The sequence below is a fragment of the Musca domestica genome, unplaced genomic scaffold, assembly GCF_030504385.1.
Source record: "Musca domestica strain aabys unplaced genomic scaffold, Musca_domestica.polishedcontigs.V.1.1 160, whole genome shotgun sequence".
NCBI classification, from domain to species: Eukaryota; Metazoa; Arthropoda; class Insecta; order Diptera; family Muscidae; genus Musca; species Musca domestica.
In genome coordinates, this window is record NW_026712220.1 from 1,202,123 (window position 1) to 1,222,367 (window position 20,245).

General features: G+C 34.0%; 7 non-coding genes across 7 annotated transcripts; all 7 read right to left on the reverse strand.

The window, feature by feature from the left end:
- Positions 1-403: 403 nt before the first annotated feature.
- Positions 404-476, reverse strand: TRNAA-AGC (transfer RNA alanine (anticodon AGC)). The gene has a single exon. It is a non-coding gene; the product is annotated as a tRNA-Ala (tRNA).
- Positions 477-4,155: 3,679 nt separating this feature from the next.
- On the reverse strand, positions 4,156-4,228 carry TRNAV-AAC (transfer RNA valine (anticodon AAC)). The gene has a single exon. It is a non-coding gene; the product is annotated as a tRNA-Val (tRNA).
- A 1,571-nt stretch (positions 4,229-5,799) lies between these two features.
- Positions 5,800-5,872, reverse strand: TRNAV-AAC (transfer RNA valine (anticodon AAC)). Its single transcript has one exon. It is a non-coding gene; the product is annotated as a tRNA-Val (tRNA).
- Positions 5,873-8,053: 2,181 nt separating this feature from the next.
- On the reverse strand, positions 8,054-8,126 carry TRNAA-AGC (transfer RNA alanine (anticodon AGC)). Its single transcript has one exon. It is a non-coding gene; the product is annotated as a tRNA-Ala (tRNA).
- Positions 8,127-9,224: 1,098 nt separating this feature from the next.
- On the reverse strand, positions 9,225-9,297 carry TRNAA-AGC (transfer RNA alanine (anticodon AGC)). Its single transcript has one exon. It is a non-coding gene; the product is annotated as a tRNA-Ala (tRNA).
- A 406-nt stretch (positions 9,298-9,703) lies between these two features.
- On the reverse strand, positions 9,704-9,776 carry TRNAA-AGC (transfer RNA alanine (anticodon AGC)). The gene has a single exon. It is a non-coding gene; the product is annotated as a tRNA-Ala (tRNA).
- A 936-nt stretch (positions 9,777-10,712) lies between these two features.
- On the reverse strand, positions 10,713-10,785 carry TRNAA-AGC (transfer RNA alanine (anticodon AGC)). Its single transcript has one exon. It is a non-coding gene; the product is annotated as a tRNA-Ala (tRNA).
- Positions 10,786-20,245: the final 9,460 nt, after the last annotated feature.

The window sequence follows — 20,245 nt, forward strand, 5'->3', positions numbered from 1 at the left end:
TTTAATGCTATTTCCGACACTTTTGCTTTCATTCAATAAAATTAAAAAAAAAATGTAAAAATTATACCGTTTGACTTTGTTATGGTTTTGTTTTTATCTCACCCTGTATATACCCCCAGTACCAAGGACTATATTTTGCCAGACCCCATTGACTACAAAAAGTCTTATATGAAATCAATCAATTTTCTTTTTTTTAAAAATCTATTGTTTAAAATATCTAACACAACATGGAGAAATTTGAAGGCAATTAAGACTACTAATTTCGTTTTGGAAATGACCCCCAAAGGACCGCTCACTGTAGGATATCAGAATAGCACTTATAATTTACTGTTCAGTTCCAATGAGGAATAATGCACACACATTTCCAATATTGATATTTATATTAACCAATAAAAGTTGTTTCTGGAGATGCGGGGCATCGATCCCCGTACCTCTCACATGCTAAGCGAGCGCTCTACCATCTGAGCTACATCCCCTGATGCAAAATGTTCGTTTTCATAATATTCATTATTTTGTTTACAAAATTAAAATTTAATTTAATTTTAATCAAAAAAAATTTAATCACGTACAATGCACTATTCTACGGTACCGTGCATTTTAAGTAGGCTTTTAGGTTGTAAAGTGGACCGAGCCATGCCCAACTGCTGAGAACGGCGTTTTTGGGATGTTCTTGGGGACCTCTCAACACTGGCTCGTGCGGCAGCGATATTCTCGGCCGATCGCCTTGGTCGACTTTTATATGGCCTCTTCGGATTAGAAAGAGCCTTACCAGTCGAAATTTTTTCGTATAAACGTTTAATGGCGCACTTCTCACTTTTTTAATGTTTTAAAAGCACGTTGAGTTTTCACAATTGACTTCTTGTAAATTTCAACTATTTCAGAGCGCTCGCGTGGCGTGTATTGGTTCATGGTAAAAATCTGCTTGGACTGACACTTCAAACGCGGTATGTCATTAAGCGATGTGACATCTCTGTCAAAAGTTATGGCGTTGCCAGATGGGTCCGTCGAATATTGGCAACCCTGTACTATGGTGGGGGGTATAAAAATAATTGATCGAACTTTTATTTACGCCTTAAGGCATGCTTTAAAATCGTAATTTCACAAATGGTTGGCAGCACTGACAAAGACCTGTTTATAGAGCCATCTATTGGTCGACATGATTGAAATAAAAAAATTAAAAATTTTGTTGTTAGAAATTTCTCAAAATCTGGAGGCACATTTCTGCAAAAAGCTTCGTTTTTTTTAATATTTCATATTCGAAAAATTAACAAAATTCAAGAGTTGAGAATAAAATGGAATTCAAATTTTTTCTCAGACATAAAAATTACTACGAAATTTAGCTGTATTTTGTCAGTAGGCAGGTTAAGTTCGTAAATAGATCATGCCGATCCACGTTTTCCTATAGCCCCCATATAACGGTACCTCTCAATAGTTGGTGTTTTGATGATTTTAGCGACATTATAAACCGGAATTGTTGCAAAATTTCGTATTGGAAGATCTTAATGGGTGCTACAACCTATCACAAAAAGTTACTTATGCTGGTCCACGCCATCGTGTAGACCCTATGTAACGGTACGTCCCAATATGCGGTATTTTTATGGTATTAGAGACATAATAGACCGGAATTGTTTCCAATTGCGTAGTAAAAGTTCGTAATGGGCACTATGACAAAAAATGTGTATGCAGGTCCTCGTCTTCATAAAGCCCCCATATTACGAATTTCATTTAAACCAAACTTATCGTTCAAATTTAAAAAAAAAATTCAAGTTCTTTCCAAATGGTGGAGGATATTGACATTTTGGCTCGGCTGAACTTAGGTGCTTTTTAACTTCTTTAGCTTGTTATTTTAATTTAAAATATGAAATTTATTGAAACAATTAAATGAAATTAATTAATAAAAGTTAAGTTTTATTTACGCCTTAAAGTATGCTTTAATGATGCAATTACACTAATGGTTGGCAGCAGTGGCAAAGACCTGTATATAGAGCCATCTATTGGACGACATGATTGAAATGAGAAAATTAAAAAAATTTTTGTTGGAAATTTTGCCAAATCTGAAGGCACATTTCTGCAAAAAAAATTCGTTTTTTTAGCATTTCAAAAAAAAAAAAAAAAAAACTTTAGATTAATAAAAATTGAAAAAATCTATTAACAAATAATTGTCAACATAAGTCCCTGTTTAAACGTAAAAGAAAAGTCCAAAATTATGAACTTTGATTTGAAAATAAAATATTTTTTATTTTTAGTGGCCTCCCATTTTTGAGCAAAAAATCAAATTTAGAAAAATGATTTCCATATTTCAATCATGTGTTTCAATAGATGGCGCTAAAAACATGTCATTGCCAGTGTTGCCAACCATATATGCATTTACTTGCGTCTATAGTAATATCACATTACAAAGCATGCTTCAAGGCTCAAATAAAACTATTTGTACATTTGGTGTTTTTTATGGGAATAATGCATTTTTTTATTTGTTTGACTTTAATAACATATACAAATTATTGTAAAAATACAAATAAACAAAAAGCAGAATAATCGTCAGTATTTTTGATGCCTCTCTCCAGAATATATGCATCCAGCTTTATACAATCTGCAATAAAAATGGAAATAAATAAAGAAAGATTTATTACATTCTAGTTTATATTTATAAAATCAAGGTGAAGTGAAGCTTATATATAAGTAAGAAAGTAAACTATCGCAATGTGGAGAACAAAGAGCGCAAGTCGTACGGCAGTAGAACACTACGCATGGAACTCAAACATTAATCTAGAATTGGACACTATGCTAAAAAATCACCATGTAGACGACATTATGGTGCATATGTGGGAATGATTCTAAAGATAAGACCAGTAAAGAAAGTCTTAAAGTCGAGCGGTTCGACTTTATGATACCCTACACTACTTTGCTAATTTAGTAGAGCTCCGCATAAAAATTAAAAGTTTTTATGGGAGAATTCAATCATACACCCTATGATTATAATTATAATTATAAATTCAAAGGACTAAATATGCCGAAGCATTTGTATCTTTTAAATTCGGACTTGTATTGCCCATTTGGTGCACAATTAATTTGAAATCGGATAAAGATATATATGGGAGCAATATCCAAATCGGAACCGATCTCCATAAATTTTCGCAAAGATATTTCTGAGCTGTATTTGATATATTTCCCTGAATTTCGTTGTTACGGAGTGCATATTACGGCTGTGGGTAACAAATACAACAAATCGGATGAACAATATATATGGGAGCTATAGCTATATCTGAACCGATCTTCACCAAATTTGACATATTAGCTTCTAGACTAAATTCGGTCCTAGTTGCCAAATTGCATCCCATTTGGACAAATATTATACGTTTGGTGCACAATAAAAGGTAAATCGGACGAAGTTATATATGGGAGCTATATCCAAATCTGAACCGATCTCGATAAAATTTAGCAAATGTATTTCTGAGCTGTATTTGATATATTTCCCCAAATATTGTTGTAACAGAGTGCATATTACGGCTGCGAAGAACAAAAATAACAAATCGAATGAACAATATATATGGGAGCTATAGCTATATCTGAACCGATTTCGATCAAATTTGGCATACTTATTTTCAAGTCCAAAATTTAATACTATTCGGATTGATATTACACGTTTGGTGCACAATAAAAGGCAAATCGGATGAAGATATATATGGGAGCTTAATCTAAATTTTAACCGATTATCTCCAATTTCAATAGGGTTCATCCTTGGGCCAAACAAATGATTTGTGCAAAATTTCATCTGGATAGAAGAAAATGGAATATTTATAACCAATTTTATGAGAAAAATTGTTTGTGTTTTTTTTATCTGCCAATGATTGTGCTGGGTAGTAATATGGCACAATATTGCATGTTTTCAACTTTAATTTTAAGAAAATTATGATTTGGAGATGCGGGGCATCGATCCCCGTACCTCTCACATGCTAAGCGAGCGCTCTACCATCTGAGCTACATCCTCTTGTGAAAAAGTATGAACAATACTTACATGCATATTTAATACTGAAACTTCTCTTTTGATGAAAATGTGATTATCACCATTATGATAAATATCACATACTTATGATATGTGATTTCTCGGATAATTATTGTTTTCGTGAATATTTTCATTAAAAAAAAATGACTTTCTGTTTCCGCCCGGGATTGAACCGGGGGCCTTCCGCGTGTTAGGCGGATGTGATAACCACTACACCACGGAAACTCACGTGGATCTGATTTGATTTAACTATGCAAGTTATCACCATATGGGAACTTAGAACGTCGAGTTCCGTTTTAAGAACTTAATATCATTGGACAATCATTTAAAAAATATGTGCCACCTCAGATCTAAACTGTGAATTTGTAGAACACATACCCACATATATTCTTAGTATCATTGATCCAGTTGCCTAACATCCAAGGGGGAGTCCAATACCGCGCTAATTATGGTCAATAATATTCCATTAGAAAATAAGCGTATTAAATGGCAGGCGAGCCGGCCTGTATATTGTAGTACTACTTTCGTATAGCCTGCCTGTCATTATTGTACCCATTTTTTCACAAAGTGGTATCCGCAGGGGTTTTATTGCGGGTCATGGATATTATTGGTAAGTTTTTCACAATATGGCATATTTTAAACTATACTTTTACGAAAATTATGTTGGAGATGCGGGGCATCGATCCCCGTACTGATTTTTGGTGTACATGTGATTATCACCAAAATGATAATTGTGATATTTGAATTTTTCGGTTAAATATTGTTTTGGTGAATATTATTGGTAACTTAACTCCTTAACTTGTTCATGTCTTTTTACAATGAGTCCACTAATCCTAATAATCTACAAAAGGCATATCAAAATAATTAATTAATTCTTTCGAACATCCTTGTAAAATTTAGTACAATATATTATTTTCAGACATTTTTGACATAGAAAATATAATGGAAATATAAAATGAAGACATTTTTATAACGAAACTGTGTCATAATAAGACAAGGCTATAGTGGGCCATGTATTACCAAACACCACTATTTTTGGGGTAAAATTATCAATATCTGATAATGTGTGGCAATTTTATCACCACACATATGAAGGTAATGAAGATCGTTTTCATGTATATGCGACTTCGCTGGGAATATTCCCTCCAGGCATTTTTCACACAAAAGTCATGGTCCATTTTGTTGAACATTATTCGGCAATCATTAAAATAAAAATATTGGATTTTTTCTGACCTAAACTCTAAGCTTATGCAAATTTTGTGTATGTCGATCCATAATTGTTATATGTGGAACTACTGCAAAACCTCCAAAATTCAGTTGTTAATCCCTATTATCTACTCAATATTTCGCGATCATCTTTAAAATTAAGGTCATATTTTCTCACCCTTACCATGATCTCATGTCAAACTCCATAATTGAGACCTGTTGACTGATTACAATTCAAAATGGACCGATGGACGAACGGACCTACTCAGCTAAATCTACTACCAATATTTTAAGGTATTATAAACGCATGGGCTCAATATAAGTTATAATATTCTATCTACAGAATGGTGAAGAAAAAATAACACAGAATTTTTATAACATTAATATTACCATATCAGCATGAAAATATGCAAAATATGAAGTATAACAAGTCATATATATTTTAGCCACAAATCTCTTAATGCAAAAATTTTTGAGAATTCAGACGAAAATTTTGTTATCATGTGACGAGAGTTGTAAAATTTATATTCGCTTTGGAAACTATATTCAAAAATGATGTTACAGTAATGAAAAAAAACATAAAAATGGACTGTTTCCGCCCGGGATTGAACCGGGGGCCTTCCGCGTGTTAGGCGGATGTGATAACCACTACACCACGGAAACTTCTGTTGGAAAATCAAAGCCTGGAATATTGTAAAGATAGAAATTTTAAACTATTCCACAACAGCTCAAATAGAAGCAGTTAGGATGAGTTGTCCTACAGCACCCTAAATGTTTAAAAATGTGTAACACATATGGGAGCTATGTCTGAAAGAAAGCCCATATGAAACCAGTAAAGAAAGGCCAGAATCGGGCTGGGCGGACTTTACGATACCCTACACCATTTTGCTCTACTATATAGACGCTTTTATGGACAATTTATGATAATTAAAACATACCAAATATGATCCTTTTTGAATTCGTATTATTCATAAAAATCGATTAGATTTGAGCTGATATTACTTTTTAGGTACAATAAACCTGAAATCAGGTGAAGAGCTATATCCAAATCTGAACCGATGTCCATAAAATTTAGCAGAGGTATTTATATACTGTATATGATAGTTGGTACCAAATATCATTGTTGTGGAGAGTATTTTACGGCAGTAAGGGAGTAAAATACAAAATCTGATTAACCATATATATAGGTTAGTAACCGATATTCACCAGATTTTGTAAACTTTTTCCAAGCTAAATTCTATATATATATATATATGGGAGCTACATTCAAATCTGAACCGATCTCGATTAAATTTGGCAAAAGTATTTCTGAGATATATTTGATATATTTACTGAATCGATAAACTGAAAAGATTTCGAAAAATTAATGAGTATACAAAAATGTATTAAAAATTATTTGGAGATGCGGGGCATCGATCCCCGTACCTCTCACATGCTAAGCGAGCGCTCTACCATCTGAGCTACATCCCGGATAGAAAACTGGAAATTTAACATTTATTTTTACATTTTCTTTCCGATTTTATTTTGTGTAATTCACATGCAATATTTGCATTGCGAATAAAAAATATTTTTTCGAATAGGGTAAGTGTGCCTAAGTTCGGCACGTCCCAGTAGTCGACACTTTTTATTTTTAAGCCCAAATAAATGAAACTATTAGAACTAAATGTATTTTGTTTACTTCAAATATATTGTCAGCTATCTTTGTGCACAATTTCGCTACGAAAAGATTAATTATTCTAATTAAAATTAAATTTTTGTCTGTGAAGGTCCTCAACAATTCATATTCTTAATAAAAGTACAATAAAGACGTCGAATCAGTTTAACTAAACAAAAATATTATATTTTAATGAATTAATTTATTATTATTTTCAATTATTCTTACAAAAAAATTGGTATGCCGACTGTTGGAAAATGCCATACCGACAATTGGCAAGTGGTGCCGACTACTGGCAAAAAACATATTTATGAAATTTAATAAAAATTTATTAAAACTTTATTTTATATTGCAAAAAGTATACAAAATTTCGAATCTGAATAAATTAACTTTGTAAAAATTGAAATGTTCCACTCAGAATGGTGAGCGATTAAAAACGCGAAAATCCTAAAAGTGGCGACTACTGGTACACTTACCCTATGTATCCTTCAAGAAATTATTAATTTAATTTCCGAAATATTGTATAATTGCAGGAGAAATATGAAAGAGACTACAAACCAAGTATAAACGACCAAATCAGCAATCCTCATTAACCATAAAATGTGGTAGGTTCGTTATACTGGGTCCATACTTACATTTAATATATTTTAGTGAAGTTAAACTTTCGGAAAATTCAGAAATATAGACCAATACAAAAAGGGACCAATGTTGAATATTTATTGCCACTAAGAACCCGATATTTCAAAATTACAGCTAATTTGGTTGGAAATTGGGATTAAAGCCCTTAAAATACCGAAACTCAGGTGAAACCATTATATGCGAGCTATACAAAAAATAAGGACTTATATTGATTTTTGAACAGTTAAATTAGTCAATGAAAACCAGAAATATAACATTATAGGCAATTTGATTGAAAAATGGAATCAAAAACTTTGAAAGCTCAACAATTAAGAGGCATCGTTATATAGAACCAAAACGTTAAATTTTGAATAGCAAACATCTTAGAAGTAGTGCAAATATCAGTGACAACCTTAATACATTATCTTGAAAATTGTAACATCCACCTTGATTTAAATAACTTCAAACTTTATGTTCATCACAATTATGTCAGCTTTTTGAGATCTCTGACCTACATAATATGGGGGAAAGTATAAAAAACATTTCTAATTACAAAAGTATAAAATCATATTTGGAGATGCGGGGCATCGATCCCCGTACCTCTCACATGCTAAGCGAGCGCTCTACCATCTGAGCTACATCCCCGTACAGAAACCCGCAGATATTACAGAGAGTAATTTGACATAGTCATTTTGTATTTCATTCTTATAATTCGCATAGGATATTTACAATTAGGATAATTTGTGATTTTTGAATAAATATCCAGCAAAATAAATAATGATAACCATAATATTGCTAAATTTCGGATTATAAAATAGCGAGAACCAATTATTACTGAGTTGTTTTATTTGTTTTTTTTTTCAAGTAGTGTTTATTTTGCCGAACGAATATGGATATGTATAAGCTTTAACAACGTTAGGAAACGTTGTGACATTATTTGGAAAATCGTGGCAGTGTTGCGGAATGTGGGCGAAAATTGCGTGCGGATTTCGGAAGAAGAAAGTAATCGTCCACCCCATATGCGAAGAAGCAAATTGAGCATTTGGCGCACAGAAACTCGAACGCATACATTGAAAAGTTTTTGGTACCCAATTAGGTTCTGATTTTGGTCCTTAAAAATGAAGCATGTTACATTATGGGGCCTTGTTAAATGAAGTTTTTTTTTCACCAAAATTGTAGAGACGCATATTGGGAATATTTGGTTTCAACAGGACGGCTCTACTTACCACATTGACGAAGCGACACTCGATTAAAAAAAAATAAATAAATAAATAAATGCGTATATTTATTTTTCAGACCCTGCATAAACAAGCAAAATTATTTTTGGAGATGCGGGACATCGATCCCCGTACCTCTCACATGCTAAGCGAGCGCTCTACCATCTGAGCTACATCCCCAGTTGAAATTTCATGAATCGAAAATTAAGTTTCAAACTTGTTTCTATTATTCGAACTTTTTATTAAAAGGTTTTTGTTATAAAAATGTTTAATTATTTCTCACGTAGACAGCACCACGCACTGCATTTCGTGTTATAGCATGCATTTTAATTAACCCTTCATTAATCGAACGAAGTACAAATTTACAATCGTTGATTTAAAAGTGATAGTAATACTCGAGTCTCCTGGATTAGGAGATGTGTTTATGAAAATGTAAATATTGTTTATACAAATTTTGTTAAATTATTAATTAAATTAAATTATAAATAACAAACTCCTACAAAAACACACTTCAAAAAAAAATATTTGGAGATGCGGGGCATCGATCCCCGTACCTCTCACATGCTAAGCGAGCGCTCTACCATCTGAGCTACATCCCCAGTTGAAAATATATAAATAGATCATTCAGTTCTAATTTTTCAAATTATCCCAAAAAACTATTGAAGTAATTCTCTAAGTATATGAGTACAATTGATTTTACGATTTTTAAGAAATCGTTGGTTAATCAAGGGAAATATAATTATACTAACCATTTTGATTTGTCTTTGATCAACATATTTGTGCTTACTTTATCTATATTCAAGTTCATAGATCCCAAAAATATAAAAATGTAACTAAGTTTCATGCAAATGTAAAATATCCATTTTGCTTAAATTAACCCTATGGTCCAAATGTGTTGCTGTTCTTCCCATAAATGCCAAGGACTATGCATTTTTTATACAATAATAAGTATATTATATTTACAATTGAAAAAAAAATGATAATTTATTTCTATCCAAAAAATTTTGGAGATGCGGGGCATCGATCCCCGTACCTCTCACATGCTAAGCGAGCGCTCTACCATCTGAGCTACATCCCCTCACAAAAATCAAGTTTGTAACACTTTAACAATTTTGGAAAAATAAAATTTTCTACATTTTTTTTTTTTTTAAATATTTGTTGGTCACGTTTACAATGCAATGACTGCATTTTAATTGGACTGTAATAAAATATTTGTGCATGTATAACAACCTTCAATAGATGGTCAATGTTACCACAAATATTGGTAAACATTTGTTATTTTTTTCATATAATTGATTTTTGGTCGTATGAAATTCGATTTGACCGAAATGAGTGTTTTATGATAGCTTCAAATGATTTTGTATTCATAGACATTGTTTTGAAACACCCCAATTCGTAAAAACAACTATTTTTTTAATTAATCTGATGAAAGTACTTTCCTTTTTACACTGTCGATGATGGTTGCTGCTAACCTCCACAAGCATTCAACAGATACAGACAATTTTTTATTATTCTTGTCAACTATTCAAATAACCACATACTTCAAGCAAAATCTGTGTGTGGTACCTAAACAATAAACTTCTTAATCAGCTTACGTCGTGTTATGGATTATTATATTATGACAAGCAGCAACAAACTAGTTTTGCTATTTCGCTCCAATATTCAAATTCATCACTCTACCACACTGTTTCTTATTTAGTTTCATAGTTTTTTTTTGCTTCCATATGATATTCATCGTTTGGTTTGTGAATCGAACCCGCGACCTTCTGGGTGGCAAACAAACACGATATGTGCTACGCCAAGGTCGTAAGATATCATTTCGATTTCAAATATTTACTTGAAGTAAAGATCTAAGAAGAAAGCGGATAGCATCGATTATTTTAGTTTTTAGTTTCGCTAATTGTGCAACAATTTTTTGGAGGGATTTTTTTAGCAGCCTCGATTTGAAATAACCAAATTAACAATTGTATTTATTTTACAAATGCTGAAAACATTTTTAATGTAAAATTTCAATTGGAGATGCGGGGCATCGATCCCCGTACCTCTCACATGCTAAGCGAGCGCTCTACCATCTGAGCTACATCCCCACACAATAGAGTCTCTGTGTAAAGTCTTTGATGAAGTCAATAATAAACATTTTCAAAAAAAAGATAAATAATTAAAAAATAGTAATTGCAAATATTTGCAAATTTCAAATATATTAAATAAATAAATTTATCAACGGCGAAAATTTAATATAAATGACATAAAAAATAGAGTAAATTAGGAAACATGTATTTATTAGCTCTTATAATTTTCAGTGGAAAATTTGCTTTAAATAATTAATAAATTATCACTTTTCTTAATGAAAAGCTAGCTTTAATTATATTTCAAATTAATTTTGTTTTTCCAAAATTAAAAATATAAAAAAAATTATGGTGAAAAAAAGTTGATTGGAGATGCGGGGCATCGATCCCCGTACCTCTCACATGCTAAGCGAGCGCTCTACCATCTGAGCTACATCCCCACACACGAAAAGCTAAAAATATAAACAATAAAATAAGAACTATAACTATAACACAGACAACTCTATGATGTCGAAGGCTGACACTGTGTTTTCGACGATTCTATATTTCGTCGATTATGCCAGCTATTAGAAATGAAATGGAATGAAGTTAATGAAAATTTTTTAAAATTAAATTACAGTGAGTTAAAAATCGTTTGTATAAACAAATGCCGGCTGATAAGCCCTTGAGATATGTCCTTGACCAAGAGAGGTAGATGTTGATCATTTTTAAAGTCCAAAAATGTTAAATGTCTTTCCAACCCCAAAATGATCCTTAAGAAATCTTCATGGGATATTCATCCATTTATTCAATTTTCCACCCCCTAATTCTAAAAGAATGAAACAAGCATAGTCGAATGTTGAAAATAAAAGATTTTCAAGCACACCAAAAAATTTCATTACGATTAAAATGGAACGTTTATCCACAAATGAGGACTTAAATGTTAATAAAGGCATTTTACTGATTTCATTGATGGAATGTCCAATGAAATTATTGTATCTGCCTAGAGACAACGTAAAGCAGATGTTGCAGTCAATATCGTTTGTAAATTTTTAATGAGGGCAAGTGAAATGCCTATATAACGTTTTTCAAAGCCTTTAGAAACCTATTCCCCATTCGGTGTAAAGGTAAAAAACGAAATTTTTAAAGATACTACATTTTTATTGTAATTGTAGCTAGAATTCAAAATTATCCCATAGGGGTAAGAAAAGGCAAGGTATTTTTAAAATTCGCATATTGGAAATTTCTTTGAAGTCGTTCATGCCAACCATGGGCCTTATTTGAATGTGTATCGTAGCTTTAGATTAGTCACAATTTAGGACCGATATCCAAATCTGAATCAATTGTCAACAACTTTGACGGAGGCTTTTTATCTCTGGCACCAAATAATATAGCTGTATAGTTCATGATATGACTTCGATAAGGACATATTTTTACCAAATAGAAAATTTGGTTGAATATGAAAAAAATCTATCCAATTTGGGCTACAATTATATACAGGGTGAGATAAAAAAAACTGCAGCCAACTTCACACTGCTGTCATTTCTAAGCCACTCGTCCCACAGCTGTTGAAATTATTCCAGTGACAGCTCATTACATTGATTACAAGCGTACAAAAGCATTTTGATCAGAATTTTCCAGAAAAAAAGTTACTCGTGATGGAATTCAAGCGTGGTAGTGTGATTTCTTTACATTTGTCTGGAAAACCACAAGTGGCTATCGTTGATAACTCCAGCATTTAAATGTGAATAACTCTCATACCATCACTCGTTACCGTGATGGTAGCGTAGCCCGACGTCAAGGAATTGGACGGAAGAAAACAGCAACATCAGCTGAAATGGTTCGAAAAGTAAAGAAGCGAGTTGATCGAAACCCGCGTCGCAGTTTCCCAAAAATGGCTCGTGAGCTGAACATATCGCAATATTCCATTCGGCAAATATTGAAAAATGAGCTCGGGGTAAAGCCATTGAAATTCCAAAAAGTGCAAGAATTTACACCGCAACAGAAAGAAAATAGACTAAAGCTAAAGAGTTGCTTCGCTTAGCCGAATTTGGTTTTCTCCAATGAGAAAACATTCGTCGTCCAGCATTTTGTAAACAAACAAAATGTTCGTGTTTACTTGCCAAAGAGTTCAGCTGAAAATGTGCACCTTCGGTTGACCACCAGAACTCAAGCGTCGACCATGGTGATGGTGTGGGCCGCCATAACAGCCGATGGTCGCTCTCCGCTCGTATTAATCCTGGAATCAGAAAAAAAGGCGAATATTATCGCGAAAATATTCTGGCGCCAACCATGAATGGTTACAAAATGAGGTCCCTCGCTTCATTTCCAGCGCACTATCATCACCAAAATCTCCGGATACCAATCCGTTGGACTATTGGTCTGGAGTATTTTGGAAAGCAATGTTGGCACTAAAAAATACCAAAGTGTCGATCACCTCAAGCAAGCGCTTTGCCGGGAATGGGACAAAATACCGCAGAGCAACATTCGGGCAGCGTGTGACGGTTTCATTGGCCGTTTGAAAGACCTAATTGGTACCAAAGGTGACCAATTCGAAAAAATCTAAACTTATTCTAAAAATTGATTCTATTTCCAACAATTTTTTGCTTTTATTCCAAAAAATTAAAAAAAAAAATGTAAAAAATTATGGCTTTGACTTTGTTGCAGTTTTTTATTTCACCCTGTAAATGGGTACTGTACCAAAACTTGGACTTATACGGGAAATTCTATACAATCATTTTTCCTTCATACTAAGAAAACAAGTTCAGCCCCCATATGACTGTTTCGACAGATTTAAGGGGTTTCGTCACAGCCAAAAGACCTTAAATATGCCGAAACTGCCATATGGGGCCTGAACGTGAAACATGGACCCATCTTTAATTCCAAAAATCCTGCAGATATAAAATACATCTGAGGAAAATATGATTTACCTATTTCATTTCATTCGGAAGCTAGAGTGATGTCCACAGATCAAAAATATATGTATATACCTTGAGGGGTCTAAAATTATGTTTCCAGGTGCTACGGAGTCACAAACTCAACATATCATCATAGTATGGGCTAAAAAAACATATCCCATGGAAGTAAGTATCTGATCAGGTGAAATAGACAACATCGGCATACTCCTTCTGGCACCTTGTCTTGTCCATCTATTGAAATCGTAATAGAGTTCGCACTTTTAAAAATATATACATGTTCCCAATTCTAACAATGACCTAGTAAAATGGTTATCTTCACAAATTCACGAAGCGTTTTTCAATATTAATTAAAAGAGCTTGCAAAATTCTGAAATCTGTTTGTGACATGCAAACACAAAACCAAGTTTTAATTCCATTAGAAGGGCTTTACGTTTTACAACTCCATTAAAATAAAACTTATCTCTGGAAAATCATCATCATCATCAAAGAAAAATTCACATCACAAAAAAAAGCGAAAGTGAAAGTGTCAATTCACTAATTTTCATTTGTGGGGAAATGATTAACAGCAAACGCAATCATCATTAGGAATATTAATTAACTAATGACTAAGGAAAATTCACACTCCAACTAAGTGAATTGCCTTAAGGGTCAAAGTTGAACCATTATCTGGTCATTTCGAAATGTCTTATCGGAAAACATTAATCTCGACAGAAACACCAAATACACAAAACTTTGATAAAATAATAAAGGTGAAGCCTAAGGTAATTCAAGATATCAAATGGAAGTGTAAAAAACAGCGAACGAAGAAAAACGAAGAAACAGAATAAGAAAATGAAATGGAATGGATATGTGTCAACTGATAACAGTTGCTGAAAAGAAAGCAAAGGGAGGAGAGGGGAGGGGTGCTAAATGTAACAAAATGCTTGATTAAATAAAAATGCTGGGTGTTTACGTTCATACTTTCGTTTCGCCTTTGGAGGTGGACAATAAAATAAATTGAAAACAGATACATTCGAAATACGTATATTAGCTAATAGCAGGAACAAGAAAAACGGGGATGTGCCAGACTGAAATAAGTAAGCACACCCTTTTTTGATTGAATCTCCTAGCTGTGTGTCTTATAACCCACGCCCCGCCTTATCGACTGCATTTAACAGCATAGTGTAACGGTTTATTTTCGCAATGCTGGGTAGGTGGAACTCACCCCGATTTCCACCTACAAAGTGTTCTGCTGTAGTGCTAAATATTTATGAATATGAGTTTCACTCATAACATACAATCACTGGAAATTGCGTAAATCATAAAGGGACATAAAATAGCTGGGCGTTAACCGAGTTATGGCCAGCGTGCAAGCAAAATATTTACTGTTTGTTCAATACGCAACGCAGTATCAACAAATAGTCTATAAATTGTAATACAGTGTTGGGAGGATAAAATTGAATATTAGTTCGAGAGTAAGGAACGAATTTGTTGTACTCTATTTAATATTGAATGAAGATATGATTTTACAAAATTATCGCACTTGATAATATTAAGATATACGAAGATTGAAAGAAATAGAATACTGTCCAACCAAAGGTAAAAATAAAATAAAAAAATGAAAGTATCAGTCGGTTTTGTCGACAGATGTATACAGTCAGCCAATGCCTGTTTGTTTACATATGTATTAACTTGCGTTATGATTATTGAAACTTTAACCATTTATGGGGGAGGTTACGAAAGGGTTGGCCAATATTTCCCATTTCGTATCTGACATAGGTCTCACAGCTAATAAAATTATTCCAGTGCCAGCTCATTATATTGTTTACAAGCCTGCAACAACAGGTTGATGAGAATTTTCCTGAAAAAATTTTATTCGTGATGGTATCCAAGCGTGATAGTGTGATTTCCTTATATTTGGCTGGAAAACCACAAGTGAATATCGATAGAGCACTCCAGCATTTAAATGTTAATAAATCTTTTGTGTCTCGTACCACCGCCCGTTACAGTTATACAAGTATCGTCAAGGAAGTGGACGGAAGAAAACAGCAACATCAGAAGAAATGGTTCGAAATGTAAAGAAGCGACTTGAAAAGTGGATTGTGAACTGAACATATCGCAATTCCATTCGGAAAATTTGGAAAAATGAGCTCGTGGTAAAGCCATTGAAATTCCAAAGAGTGCTAGAACTTACATCGCAACAGAAAGGAAATAGACTCAAAAGAGCTAAAGAGTTGCTTCGCTTGGCCGAAAGTGGTAAACTGCCGAATTTGGTTTTCTCCGATGAGAAAACATTGGTTGCCCAGCAGTTTGTAAACAAACAAAATAATCGTGTTTACTTGCCAAAGAGTCAGATGAAAATGTGCATCTTCGGTTGGCCAACAGAACTCAAGCGCCGGCTATGGCAATAGTGTGGGTCGCCATAATAGCCGATGGTCGCTCTCCGCTCTTATTGATCGACCGTGGCATCAGAATAAATGCCAAATATTATCGAGAAAATATTGTGGAGGGTGTATTAAAGCCTTGGGCATGCAAACATTTTGGCCGCAGACCTTGGACATTCCAACAGAACTCAGCACCATCGCACTCAGCAAAGGGTTCCTCGTTTCATTTCCACGCAGAATGGCCCCCAAAATCTCCGGATACCAATTCGTTGGACTATTGTGTTTGGAGTATTTTGAAAGCAATGCTTGTAACTCATCGAAATAAGCATTTTAGACCCAACAAAGTATATATATTCTTGATCAGCGTAAAACTCTAAGACGATAATCACATTACAGTCTAAACGAATTAAGATAGGAAGCTAAAATTTTGCACAGATCCCTCTTTTATCTGCAGGCAGGTCAAGTTCGAAGATGGGCTATATCGGTCCACGATATCGTATAGCCCCCATATAACGGAACCCCCCGATATTCGGTATTTTGATGATTTTAGCCATATTTTCCTATGGTATTGTCTGAAAATCCACACAAGGAGTTCCTTGTGAGCACTTTAACCCCTGAAAGGTAATTGTCTATATAGGTTTGCATATATCGGCATCTTCAGATATTTTAAAGATTTTAACTTAATTTTTAATAGATTTAATTTTTTTGAAAATGTTTGTAATTCGTTCCAAATGGTGAAGGGTATTCAAAGTTCGGCCCGGCCGAACTTACTGCTTTTTTAATTGTCCAAATTAAAATCATTGAATTTTTTTTCAAAATTCATGTTTTCTTTAAAAATGTAATTTTTTCCATTTTTCAATGTGTTTAGGTACGAAGCTCATTTTCGGTTCAATGGGTACGTAAATAAGAAGAATTGTCGATTTTGGACTGGAGATCAGCCAGAAGCATTGCAAAAGCTACCTATGCAACCAGTTTGGTGCTATTTATCTTTGGACCGCACTTTTTCGAAGATGCGTAACGTAACTGTAAGATGATATCCAACATTTTTGGTGTTTAGAGAATATGATGGTAATTCACAAATATGGATTGATGAGACGGTAATTTTCGTCAAGTATTATCTAATTTTGTTAAATTTGGAAAGTGAAATCTTGGTTTGAAAGTAAATGCGCTAATGAAACATGTTTTGAGTATCTTAACCCAATTATTTCTATATAAAAAGTGGTAACCGAAGTGGATCATCCAGGGACAAGTTTCCATGTTTATGTTTTGAAGTGTGGAATTTTTCACAGTAGATACGCTTGAGGGAAGACTTGATTATCTTTTAATGTAGCTTATGTAAGTAAAGACTATAGATATTGGTTATCCTTCTGATAAAGAACGAATTGCAGTGATCATATAAAAGTTTCGTTGGAGATGCGGGGCATCGATCCCCGTACCTCTCACATGCTAAGCGAGCGCTCTACCATCTGAGCTACATCCCCTTGTATACATAAATAATAAGCTCTCAGATATATGAGCAATAGCTCATATCAAAAAACGATTGAAAGGTCACGTAATTATATGCAGTACTGGTGGGAGTATTGCGGGTTGAATAGTAATGCAATGGTAGTACGACTACATTTGGTAAGCATAACTTAAACTAGTTTCGAATTGTAATGTGAAGACGTGACTTGGTATATACTTTACTTTTAATTACAACGGGGATGTAGCTCAGATGGTAGAGCGCTCGCTTAGCATGTGAGAGGTACGGGGATCGATGCCCCGCATCTCCAGAAATTACTTTTATATATCCTAGGGAATAAAGAGTGTTATATTGAAGAACCCGGTACTTCAGCAACACATTAAAGCTATTACAACTCACTATATAAATGTTTAAAATCTCGCAATACAGTTTACATAATTAAATCGTTTTTGTCTGGTCACGAAGTGTTTCGTAGGACCATTTAATATAAATTAGAATACAGTGTGCATTAGGACAAGTTATTAATGTGAAGAATAAAACCCGAATACATCGCTCTAGAGTAACTGATATTATGTTTATGAAACCCCAAGTTTGTGCTTTCTTCATTGTTCTTTGGAATAAGGCTTTTCACAAACATTTACAGGGTATTTTGCAGAACTACTTGGATTTCAAGACTTATAAAGTTCAGGTCACATTGTGTAATATTTTTTCACCTTACAACACAGGTTGGGGTTATTATATACGTATAGCAATTATCATCCGATCCTCACGAAAATTTTCATGAGGGTAGGATTAGGCTCAGAAGGGCTAGGCCTATGGTTTTTAAATTTGTCCGCAATATATTTAGGTGTTAAAATGAACCAACATCTAAAAATGTTCCTGATCTTGTAGCCGTTATAAAGGTCACACATAGAAGCCAAATGCCACGAAATCTTGCATGAAATTAGAGTTTAGGACAACGGGTAGTACGTACCACTACTTTTGTGTGAAAATATACCAACATTTCCATTCTACCGAAACGCTGAAAATAAAGTGCAGGCGAAATCCAAAATATACAAAAGGCGAACTTCTGGCCTTTTTATGCTTATTTCGTTGACGAATATAGCCAAATATCATAGACAAGCAAATCATATAGATGAATCTAAATTTGGAGGTACAGAGGGACCTCTTGCTTTTGGAGATGAACGCAAAAATATTTAGGGGTTCAAATGAACTAAAAACAGAAAAATGTTCCTGATAACACAATTAAAACCAATCTACGTGGAATTTTGCCTGAGAAGAAAGTTAAGGACAGGGAATAAGTCTAGAATATTGGATAACCATTGGATTTTACTGCACGGCAGAGTGAGTAAATATTGGGAAATTTAGATTATATTTAGCTCAAAAATGGATCCCAACTTTCGTGTGAAATTTTTTTGAATACCTAACAACACGGAGTACATAAAAATTGGCCAAATGCCCCACCGACAAAACGCTAAGGGTATCATCTGGGAAGGGCTCTATGACATAATTTTAATCACGAAATCTTCCAAAACGGATTTGGACATAAAGGGGCTTCTAATATATTGTAGTGTTGTAGGGTATCACATGGTCGGCCTAGCACGACTATAGCCTTTGCGTACTTGTTAGTAATAAAAGAGGTTGGTAAAAATCAAAATCTAACTATTTCGATCTCAAAAGTTTGAATTTCCAAAGTCTGAATTTTGAAGTGTTTAATATTTCACTGCAGATACCTTCAAAGGAAAATATAGTGTTTTAATATAGCCTTTATTAGTACGAGATCAACTAGCAAAGGTATATAATCCTTGTCGATGAAGGATCACTAAAAATGTTTATTGGAGATGCGGGGCATCGATCCCCGTACCTCTCACATGCTAAGCGAGCGCTCTACCATCTGAGCTACATCCCCATATGTAGCGTGACAAATATTCAAGATATAGTTAATTGAATATAACTGTAAAATGCATTAAGTGAATTACTTCAAATTTCAACTAAAAGGTCAAGCATCAATATGCAGTACACGTGCGGGTACTGAATATGGGTTGAATAACAATGCACTGACTAAAAAAAAACTATTGTGGTTCGTAATATAAATACCTTGTATTCCGAAAAGTACCTTGTATTCCGATAACAATATTTACTTTTACACATTATGCTGCATGGTATAGCAAAATTAGGTGTTCACCAATATTGCATTTAATCGCACCTTTACCTCGCATTTCACAGGGGATGTAGCTCAGATGGTAGAGCGCTCGCTTAGCATGTGAGAGGTACGGGGATCGATGCCCCGCATCTCCAGAGACTTCTTTTACACATCAAAATGACATGATGATATAGATGTATAGCATCGTCTTAAGAGTTATATCCCTTAATTAATGGGAAGACAATTTTACGGAGGGCAGATTCGCGTTAAGTCGAACTTCCGAGTTATAGCGTGAGGAATTTGAAGTGAATTGCATCATAAAATCGCTATATATATTTATTACAAGAAGAGATTTTTCAGTCTCTTTGAACCAAATCCGTTTCAAGATATTTGAAATCGATTAAGCGATGTCCGTCCGGGTGGCTGCGCACAATAACTCTCGAAGGGAGTATTCGATTTGGTCCAAACTTGGTATATCGTAATATTATTATCAAACTTAGATCGAGTTTGGATATGGGCAATATTGGCCACTCCTTCTGCTACCTCCCCCACAAAAGGCCGACATTTTCAAAAAAAAAAAAAAAAAAAAATATTTTATTATTCCATGCAACCCATG